The sequence below is a fragment of the Salvelinus sp. IW2-2015 genome, unplaced genomic scaffold (genome assembly GCF_002910315.2).
Source record: "Salvelinus sp. IW2-2015 unplaced genomic scaffold, ASM291031v2 Un_scaffold5204, whole genome shotgun sequence".
Classification (NCBI taxonomy): domain Eukaryota; kingdom Metazoa; phylum Chordata; class Actinopteri; order Salmoniformes; family Salmonidae; genus Salvelinus; species Salvelinus sp. IW2-2015.
The window spans coordinates 75,284-85,547 of record NW_019946470.1 but is presented as its reverse complement, the minus strand read 5'-3'; the positions used below and the strand labels follow the sequence as shown (position 1 = coordinate 85,547).

The 10,264-nt window shown below is 51.0% G+C and overlaps 1 long non-coding RNA gene across 1 annotated transcript; it reads left to right on the top strand.

Moving 5' to 3' along the window:
- The first annotated feature begins 7,092 nt into the window (after positions 1-7,092).
- Positions 7,093-7,535, top strand: LOC139026586 (uncharacterized). Its single transcript, XR_011478434.1, has 3 exons — positions 7,093-7,180; positions 7,268-7,331; positions 7,480-7,535. It is a non-coding gene; the product is annotated as an uncharacterized lncRNA (long non-coding RNA).
- Positions 7,536-10,264: the final 2,729 nt, after the last annotated feature.

Below are 10,264 nucleotides of genomic sequence, written 5' to 3'. Positions count from 1 at the left end.
TCAGCCCTCCCTGCAGGCAAGTCTGTTGAGGTAGCCCCTCCTCAGGTTCAGTCCGTTAGGTCAGCCCCTCTCAGGTCAGTCTGTTAGGTCAGCCCCTCCTTCACGGTGCAGTGCCGTTGTCAGCCCCTCCTTCAGGTCAGTCTGCCAGGTCAGCCCTTCCGCAGTAGCCGTTGTATTCAGCCCCTCCTCAGGTCAGTCCGTTAGGTCAGCCCCTCTCAGGTCAGTCCGTTAGGGTCACGCCCCTCCTCAGTCAAGTCCGTTGTCAGCCCTCCTCAGTCAGTCATAGTCACCTGTAGTCCGTTGTCAGCCCCTCCTCAGGTCAGTCCGTTGGTCAGCCCCTCCTCAGGCAGTCGGTTAGGCAGCCCTCTCAGCGTCACGGTGCCTCTCAGTCAGTCTGTTAGGTCAGCCCCTCCTAGTCAGTTCCGTTGTCAGCCCTTCCTCAGGTCAGTCTGTTAGTGTCAGACCGTTCAGTCACTCGTGTCAGCCCTCCAGAGCTGTTGGGCTCTCAGGTCGTTTTTTAGTCACTCTTCCTCAGGTCAGTCCGTCAGTCAGCCCTTCTCAGGTCAGTCCGTCACGGTCAGTAATCGCTCAGGTCAGCCTGATCCGTCAGGTCAGTGCGTCAGGTCAGCTCCTTCCTCAGTCAGTCCGTCAGGGTCAGTAAGCTCGTCAGGTCAGCTGCTCAGGTTCCAGTCCGTTAGTAGGTCAGGCCACTGTCCTCAGGTCAGGTCTGTCGGTCAGCCCTTCCTCACGGTTGAGTCTGTTGTCCAGCCCGTTCCTCAGGTCAGTCCGTTAGGTCAAGTACTGTCGTCGAGGTCAGCCTTCGTCAGGTCAGTCCAGTTTAGTCAGCCTTCCCAGGTCAGTCTGTCGCAGCTCCTGTCCTCAGGTTAGTCTGTTGTCAAGCCCTTCCTCAGTCAGTTCTCGTCAGTCGTACCGTCGTCAGTCAGACTCGTTCGTCAGGTTCAAGTCCGTCTGGTCAGCCCTTCTCAGGTCAGTCTGGTCGTCACCTTCCTCAGTTAGTCTGTTGTCAGCCCTTCCTCAGGTCAGTCCGTTAGGTCAGCCCGTAGGCTTCGAGTCGTTAGGTCAGCCGTTAGGTCAGACCTTATTACAGGCAGTCCGTTAGGTCGCCCTCCTGCTGTAGCGCGTTAGTCAGCCCTGTCTCGGTTAGTCTGTTGTCAGCACTTCCTCAGGTCACAGTCCGTTAGGTCAGTCGTTAGTCAGTCCCGTATTCAGGTCGAGTCCGTATAGAGTCAGCCCCTCTCAGCGTCAGTCGATTAGGTCAGCTCTTCTCAGGTCAGTCCGTCGTCATCGCTTCCTCAGTGTCAGCCTTCTCTCAGTCAGTCCTTGTCAGCCCTTGCCTCAGGTCCAACCCTTCCTCAGAGTCAGTCTGTTGTCAGCCCTTCCTCGTGTCAGTCTGTTGTCAGCCCTCCTCAGGTCAAGTCCATTTAGGTCGCCCGTTCTCTAAGGTCAGATCGTTAGGTCAGCCCCTCCTCAGCGTCAGTCTTGTATAGGTCAGACTCTGCTCGTCAGCCCCATCCTCAGGTTCATCCCGTCGTCAGCCCTCCTCAGGTCATCCGTCATTGCAGGTCAGATCGGTCGTCGGTCAGTCCGTTGTAGCCCTTCTCAGGTTCAGTCGTTGTCAGCCCCTCCTCAGGTCATTTCCGCTGTCGTCAGCAATTCCTCACAGGTCAGTCCGGTTAGTCAGCCCTTCCCTCAGGTCAGTCCGTTAGGTCAGTCCCTTATTCAGGTCAGTTCCGTTATAGGTCAGCCCCTCCTCAGGTCAGTCCGTTTAGAGTCAGCCTTCCCTCAGCGTCAGTCCGTCGTCATCCCTTTCCTTCAGAGTCAGCCTTCTTTCAGGTCAGTCCCGTGTCAGCCCTCCTCAGTCAACCCTTCCTCAGGTTCAGTATGTTGTTCAGCCCTTCTCAGTCAGTCATAATTACGGTCAGCCTTTCTAGGTCAGTCCGTTAGGTCAGCCGCCTCCTAAGGTCAGTCTGCTAGGGTCAGTCTGTCGTCTCAGCCCCATTCCTCAGGTCAGTCCGTTCATAGGTCATGGATCGGTCGTCAGGTCACGTCGTTGTTAGCCCTTCCTCAGGTCAGTCCAGTTGTCAGCCTCCTCAGGTCACTTCCGTCGTCAGCCCTTCCTCAGGTCAGTACCGTTAGCGTCAGCCTCTCCTCAGGTCAGTCCGAGTTAGGTCAGCCTCTCCTGTTAGTTGTTGTCAGCGCCTTCCTCAGGTCAGTCCATGTCGTCAGCTTCCCGGTTAGCTGTTGTCGACCCCCTCAGGTCAGACGTTAGTCAGCCCGTTAGGTCTAGCCCTTGTCAGGTCATGAACTCGTTAGGTCAGCCCCTCCTCAGGTAGTCTGTTAGGTCAGCCTTCCTCAGGTTAGTCTGTATGTCAGCCCTCCTCAGGTCAGTCCGTCATCATCCCTCCTCAAGTCAGCCTTTCCTCAGCGTCAGTCCGTTGTCAGGCCCTTCCTTCAGGGTAATCCTTCCTCAGGTTCAGTCTGTGTACCCTTCCTCAGTCACCTTCCTCAGGTCAGTCTGTTGTCAGCCACTTCCTCAGGTCAGGCTGTTGTGCAGCCCTTCCTCAGGTCAGTCCACTTAGTCGAGCCCGCTCCTCAAGGTCAGTCGTATAGGGTCAGTCGATGTCTGCAGCCACCTTCAGGTCATCCTGTGTCGTCAACGCCCCTCCTCAGTCATCCGTCATCAGGTCAGCGGTGTCGTGCAGGTCGAGTCCGAGTTGTTACCCGGTCCTCCAGGTCAGTCCGTTGTCGCCCCTCTCTCAGGTCATTCGTCGTTCAGCCCTTCCTCAGGTCAGTACCTGTTAGGTCAGCCCCACGGTCCGCTGTCAGTTCCGTCTAGGATCAGTCCTGTCGTCAAGCCATTCCTGTCGTCAGCTTCCCAGTCCCGTTAGGTCAGCGCCCTAGCGTCCGGCAGTCCTGTCGTCAGCCCTTTCTCAGGTCACGCTGTCGTCAGCCCTTTTCGTCAGGTCAGTCTGTCGTCAGCCCACCCCTCAGTTCATTCCGTTGTCCAGCCTCCTCCTTTCAGGTCAGCTGTCGTTCAGCCCCTTCTCAGGTCAGTCGTGTCGTTCAGTCCTTCCTCAGGTCAGGGCTATTATCAGTCTCTCCTCATGTCAGTCTGTATTCAGTCCTTTCCTCAAGTCAGTCTGTTGTCAGGTTCTTCCTCAGGTCAGTCTGTCGTCAGTCTTCTCATGGTCAGTTGCTTCTGTCAGTCCTTCCTCGGTCCAGTCTGTCGTCAGTCCTTCCTCAGGTCATTCGGGGGCGTTTCAGTCTTTCCTCAGGTCAGTCTGTCGTGCAACCTCGCCTGGTCGCTGTTGTCAAGTTCCTCCCTCGTCGTCTGTACATCAGTCCTCCTCAGGTTCAGGTCCTATCCTCAGGTCAGTCTGTCGTCTAGTCTTTCCTCAGTCCAAGCCTTCCTCAGGTTCAGTCCTTCCTCAGTGTCACGTATTCCTGCTCGGTCCAGTCCTTCCGTCAGGTCATTTGTGTCAGTCTTCTCCTCGGTCATCCTCCTAGGTCAGTCCTTCCTCAGGTCAGCTCGTGTGCAGTCCTCTCAGTCTATAGTTTAGCTTGGTAATGTGGCCGTTGTACAGAGGGCTCATAATCCTGAACACACAAACCACAACACGTCAAAAGTGTTGGTCCATGTTTAATTGAGCTGAAATAAAAGTTCCCAGAATATGTTCCATACGCACAAATAAATTATTTCTCTCAAATGTGTTTACATCCTGTTAGTGAGCATTTTTCCTTTGTCAAGAGAATCCAGCCCCATGACAAGGCTGTGGCATATAACAGAAGCGAATGATTAAACAATATATGATCATTACATAGCGTGCACCTTGTTACTGAGGACTAATAAAAGGCCACTCTAAAATATACAGTTTTTTCAGAAACAAGGACACACCATGCCACAGGTCTCATGTGTGTAGGAACGTGGCATTGGCTTGCTGACTGCAGGACCATCCCACCAGGAGTTGTTGCCAGAGAATGAACATTAACTTTCTCTAACATAAGCCGCCATCACATGTCCATTTAGAGAATTTGGCATTGTGTCCAACTGGCTCACAACTGTAGACCATGTTTATGGCGTCGTTTTTACGAGCAGTTTGTTGATGTCAATGTTGTGAACAGAGTGCCCATGGTGCGGTGGGATTATGGTATTGGCAGGCATAAACTCGGACAATGAACACAATAGCATTTTATATGATCGCAATTTGAATGCACAGAAACCTTGATCAATCAAATTGTATTGGGTCACATACACATGGCTAGCAGATTTTTACTGTGAGTGTTAGCGAAATGCTTCTGAGGCCCATTGTGAGGTACATTTTATTAAAGGTGATCTTGACCAACATACAGTGCATTCAGAAAGTACTCAACCCCTTGACTTTTCCACATTTTGTTACATTACAGCCTTAGTTTAAAAATGTATTAAATGTTTTCCCCCCATATATATATCTACACACAATATCCCTATAATGATAAGAAAAAACAGTTTGTAGAAATTTTTGCAATTCAATACAAAAACAATAATTGAAATATCACATTAACGAGAATATTCTTACCCTTTACTCCAGTACTTTGTTTGAAACACCTTTGGCAGCGATTACAAGCTCGGTCTTCTTGGGTATGACGCTACAAGCTTGGCACACTGTATTTGGGGAGTTTCTCCCATCTTCTCTGCAGTCCTCTCAAGCCCTGTCAGGTTGGATGAAGAGAGTCACTGCACATCTATTTTCAGTGTTCTCTCAGAAGATGTTCCGATCGGTTTCAAGTCCGGGCCTGGCTGGGCACTCAAGGACATTTAAGAACATGTCTCGAAGCCCCTCCTCGTTGACGCGTTGTCTTGGCTGCTGTGTTTAGGATCCATTGTCCTGTTGGAAGTGAGACCGTCGCCCCAGTCTGAGGTCCTGAGCGCTCTGGAGACAGGTTTTCATCAAGGATTCTTGAACTTTGCGCCGTTCATTTTCCCTCGATCCTGACTAGTCTCCCAGTCCCTGCCGCTGAAAAACATCCCCGCGGCATATATGCTGCCCCATCCTGCTTCGCAAGTGGGATGGTGCCAGGTTTCTCAGATGTGGCACGTGACCACAAAGAGTCAATCTTGGTTTCATCAGACCAGAAAATATTTTTTCTCAGGTCTGAGTTCCTTTTACGTGCATAAAGGCTTGATTGGTGGAGTGCTGCAGAGAGTGTTGTCCTTCTGGAAGGTTCTCCCATCTGTCAGAGTAACCATCGTGTTCTTGGTCACCTCCCTGACCAAGGACCTTTCCCCCGATTGCTCAGTTCTGGCCGGGGCGCCAGCTCTAGAAGTGTCTTGGTGGTTCTAAACATTCTTTCATTTAAGAATGATGGGATGGCCCACTGTGTTCTACGGGGACATTCAATGCTGCAGATTTTTTTTGGTACCCTTCCCCAGATCTGTGCCTCGCCACAATCCTGTCTCTGAGCTCTACGGACAAATCCTAGGCTTGGTTTTTTGTCTGACATTCACTCTCAACTGTGGGACATTATATAGACAGGTGTGTGCCTTTCCAAATCACGTTCAATCAATTGAATTTACCACAGGTGGACTCCAATCAAGTTGTAGAAACATCTCAAGGATGATCAATTTCGAGTCTCATAGCAAAAGGAATATGCAAATAAGGTATTTCTGTTTTTAATTTGAATACCTTTCCAAAAAATTCTTAAAACCTGTTTTTGCTTTTCAATCTCATCGATGAGGGAAAAAAATAATAATTTGTATCAATTTTAGAACAAGGCTGTAATGTAACAAAATGTAGAAAAAGTCAAGGGGTCTGAATACTTTCCAAGTACACTGTATTATCTATCTGTATCCCAGTCATGTATATGTATACTGTATCTGTATCCCAGTCATGTTAAATCCATAGATTATGGTCTAACGGGTTCATTTCAATTGACTGATTTCCTCATATGAACTTTAACTCAGTAAAATCTTTGAAATTGTGGCATGTGAATAATTTATGTGGATTATAAATTTGTAGCGGTGGATACATTTTTAGTAAAGGAAAAATAAAGTCTGAAATTTAAAAGTGGAAAATACAAACTATGGATGMCTTTTAAACCTCAMATACACTAAACGTTTAAAAATTGACGCAGTGAGCAAATGAAGTGTTTGCATAGTAACGGTCAGTGTATTAGGTCAGTCCTTTGCTGTCACTGTCCCTCTATAGCGTGTCCTATTGTCCTCAGTGTTCTAGATGTTGACTATTATGATCTGCAGTGTATTGTGTTACCACAGGACCCATAGAACTCAGCTCAGCAACAACAATACACTTGTAGAAGCTTCAACACACACGCACGCACGCACGCACACATAGACAGAAGCTTCAACACAACACACACACACACGACGCACGCTACACATGAGACAGAAGCTTCACTGCAGCATCAATGGGGGCATTGGCATACAGTCTAGTCAGCATGGTACAGAGAGACAGTGGCTCATCAGATAGAGAGTGGTCCACATACTACACTAGCTATCTAACTGACCCCACACCGCCCCATACTACACTAGCTAGCCTGACCCCCACACCCTGCCCCATACTACACTAGCTATCTAACCTGACCCCACACCCTGCCCATACTACAGCCTAGCTTATCTAGGCTGACCCCTTGCCCCGCCCCATACTAATAGCTAAGCCTGACCCATGCCCCGCCCCATACTACACTAGCTAGCCTGAACCCCCATGCCCCCCCATACTACATCAGCTAGCTAGCCTGACCCCCACACCCTGCCCATACTAACCTAGCTAGCCTGACCCCATGCCCGCCCATACTACACAGCTAGCTAGCCTGACCCCACACGCCCTGCACAACTACACTAGCTAGCCTGACCCCATGCCCCGCCCCATATACTAACACTAGCTACCTGACCCCCATTGCCCCGCCCCACATCCACCCAGCATGATGATAAAGAGCGAGTATAAATACCAGAGTACCTACCCAGCATGACTGATAAAGGATGATATAATAACCAAGAGTATCCTACCCAGCATGACTGATAAAGAGGAGTATAAATAACCATAGTATCTGCCAGCAATGAACGATAAGAGAGTATAAATAACCAGAGTATCACACCCAGCATGACTGATAAAGAGAAGTATAAATAACCAGAAGTACCTACCCAGCATGACTGATAAAGAGAGTATAAGATAACCAGAGTTCCTACCAGCATGACTGATAAAGAGGGAGTATAAATAACCATAGTATCCTGCCCAGCATGACTGTAAAGAGGAGTATAAATAACCAGAGTATCCACCCAGCATGACTGATAAAGAAGAGTATAAATAACCAGAGTATCCTGCCCAGCAATTGACTGATAAAGAGGAGTATTAAATAACCAGCAGTATCCTAACCAGCATGACTTGATAAAAGAGGAGTAATAAATAACCAGAGTATCCTATCCCAGCATGACTGATAAAAGAGGAGTATAATAATAACCAGAGTATCATCCCAGCATGACTGATAAAGAGGAGTATAAATAACCAGAGTATCCTACCAGCAATGAGTGAAGAACGAGGAGGGAGTATAAATAACCATAGTATCTACCAGCATGACTGATAAAGAGGAGTAAAATAACCAGAAGTATCCTACCCAGCAATGATTGATAACGAGGAGGAGTATAAATAACCATAGTATCATACCCAGCATGACTGAAAATGGACCATGGATTGCAGGAAAGCGGCCTCCAGTTCGCTATTCTGGTGCTTACAGTGTTTTATCCCCTGCCCTCATCCTGCACAATACCCGCCCAGTGACCCCTAGCTCCATATCCAGCCCTGTGACCCCTAGCTCCATACCCAGCCCTGTGACCCTAGCCATCCATACCCAGCCCTGTGACCCCTAGCTCCATACCCAGCCCAGTGACCCCTAGCTCGCATCCCAGCCCTGTGACCCCTAACTCCATACCCAGCCCTGTGACCCCTACTCCATATCCCAGCCCAGTGATCCCTAACTCCAGTACCCAGCCTGTGACCCCTAGCTCCATACCCAGCCCAGTGACCCCTAGCTCCATAACCCATGCCCTGTGACCCCTAGTCCATATCCAGCCCTGTGACCTCCTACTTCAAACCCAGCCCTGTGACCCCTAGCTCCAATACCCAGCCGCTTGACCCCTAGCTCCAGTTACCCCTAACTCCACACCCAGCCCTGGTGCACCCCTAGCTCCATAACCCAGCCCTGGTGGACCCTAACTCCATACCCAGCCCTGTGACCCCTAGCTCCACACCCAGCCCTGTGACCCCTAACCATAACCCAGCCCTGTGACCCTAGCTCCACACCCAGCCCAGTGACCCCTAGCTCCATACCCAGCCCTGACCCTAGTCCTGTGGACCCAATCCATACCAGCCTGTGACCCTAGCTCACACCCAGCCAGTGACCCCTAGCCCCGTACCAGCACTGGACCCCTAACTTCCATACCCAGCCCAGTGACCCCAACTGTTACCCAGCCCCTGTGACCACCTGCTCATACAGCCAGTGACCCCTACCTCCTACCCAGCCCGGACCCCTAACTCCGTACCCAGCCCAGTGCCCCTAGCTCCATACCCAGCCCAGTGACCCCTAGCTCCATACCCAGAACCCTGACCCCCTACTCATAACCCCTAGCTGTGACCCCTAACTCCATACCCCCAGCCTGTTGACCTCCTAGCTCCCATACCCAGCCTGTGACCCCTACGCTCCTACCCAGCCCTGTGACCCCTAGCTCCTACCCAGCCCTGTGACCCCTAGCTCCATACCCAGCCCCTGTGGACCCTAGCTCCATACCCAGCCTGTGGACCCTAGACTAAGTCCAGCTCATAACCCAGCCCCTGTGACCCCTAGCTCCATAACAGCCCTGTGAACCCTAGCTCCATACCCAGCCCTGTGAACCCTAGCTCCATATCCAGCCCTGTGACCCCTAGCTCCATACCCAGCCTGTGAACCCTAGCTCCATATCCCTGCCCGTGACCCCCTAGCTCCCATACCCCAGCCAGTGACCCCTAACTCCATACCCAGCCCTGTGACCCCTAGCTCCATACCCAGGCCCTGTGACCCCCTAACTCCACACCCAGCCCTGTGACCCCTAGCCCAGTTACCCAGCCCTGTGACCCCTATCTCCACACCCAGCCCCTGTGGACTCTAGCTCCGTACCCTGACCTGTCGACCCCTAGCTCCATACCCAGCCCTGTGACCCCTAGCTCATACCCAGCCCTGTCGACCCCTAGCTCCAATACCCAGCCCTGTGACCCCTAGCTCCGTACCCAGCCCAGTGACCCTAACTCCACACCAGCCCTGTGGACCCCTAGCTCCAAACCCGGCCTGTGACCCCTAACTCCACCCGCCCTGTGACCCCTAGCCCCGTAGCCCAGCCCAGTGGCTCCTTACTCCACACCCAAGCCCTGTGCCCCTACCGAACCGTACTCCAGCCTCTGTGACCCAACGCCAATACCCCAACCCTTGTGACCCCCGTAGCCCCGTACCACCCCAGTGGCCCTTAACCTCCACAACCAGCCCCAGTGGCTATTGTAAAGTATTTCTGTGGTCAATGAAGCAGGATATTGACAATCAGTATTCATAATTCAGTCAGTCCATGGTGTCAGGTGACTGGGTTAGTTTCCACTGCTGTGGAAACATACACACAACACACCACACCACACACACAACACACACACACACACACACACACACACACACACACACCACACACACACACAACACACACACACACTACCACACACACATACACACACACATGACACACACACACACACACAGCACACACCACACCAACACAACCACAGCCACACAAGCGGAGAGATACTTATCTCTCCCCTTCCTTCTCTCTCTCTTTCCTCTCTCCCCCTTCACCCTCCCCCTCTCCTCTCTGGCTCTCCCTCCCCTCTCTCTCTCAATTCAATTCCATCCATTTAAAGCTTTATTGCATGGAAACACAAATGTTTACATTGCCAAGCAAGTGAAATAGATAATAAATAAAAGTGAAAATAAACAAGAAAATGAGAGACAAACATTACACTCACAGAAGTTTATTTTATTAAACTTTATTAAACTTGGCAAGTCAGTTAAGAACAAGTCAGACAAATCCTTATTTAGAATGACGGCCTACCCCGGGCCAACCAACTCCGCCTACCCGGCCAGCCCTCAACCCGGCCTAACCCGGGCCAAGCCCTAACCCGCTACCCCTAAGCCCGGCCAACGTTGGCCAATTATGCGTTTCTATATCGGGACTCCA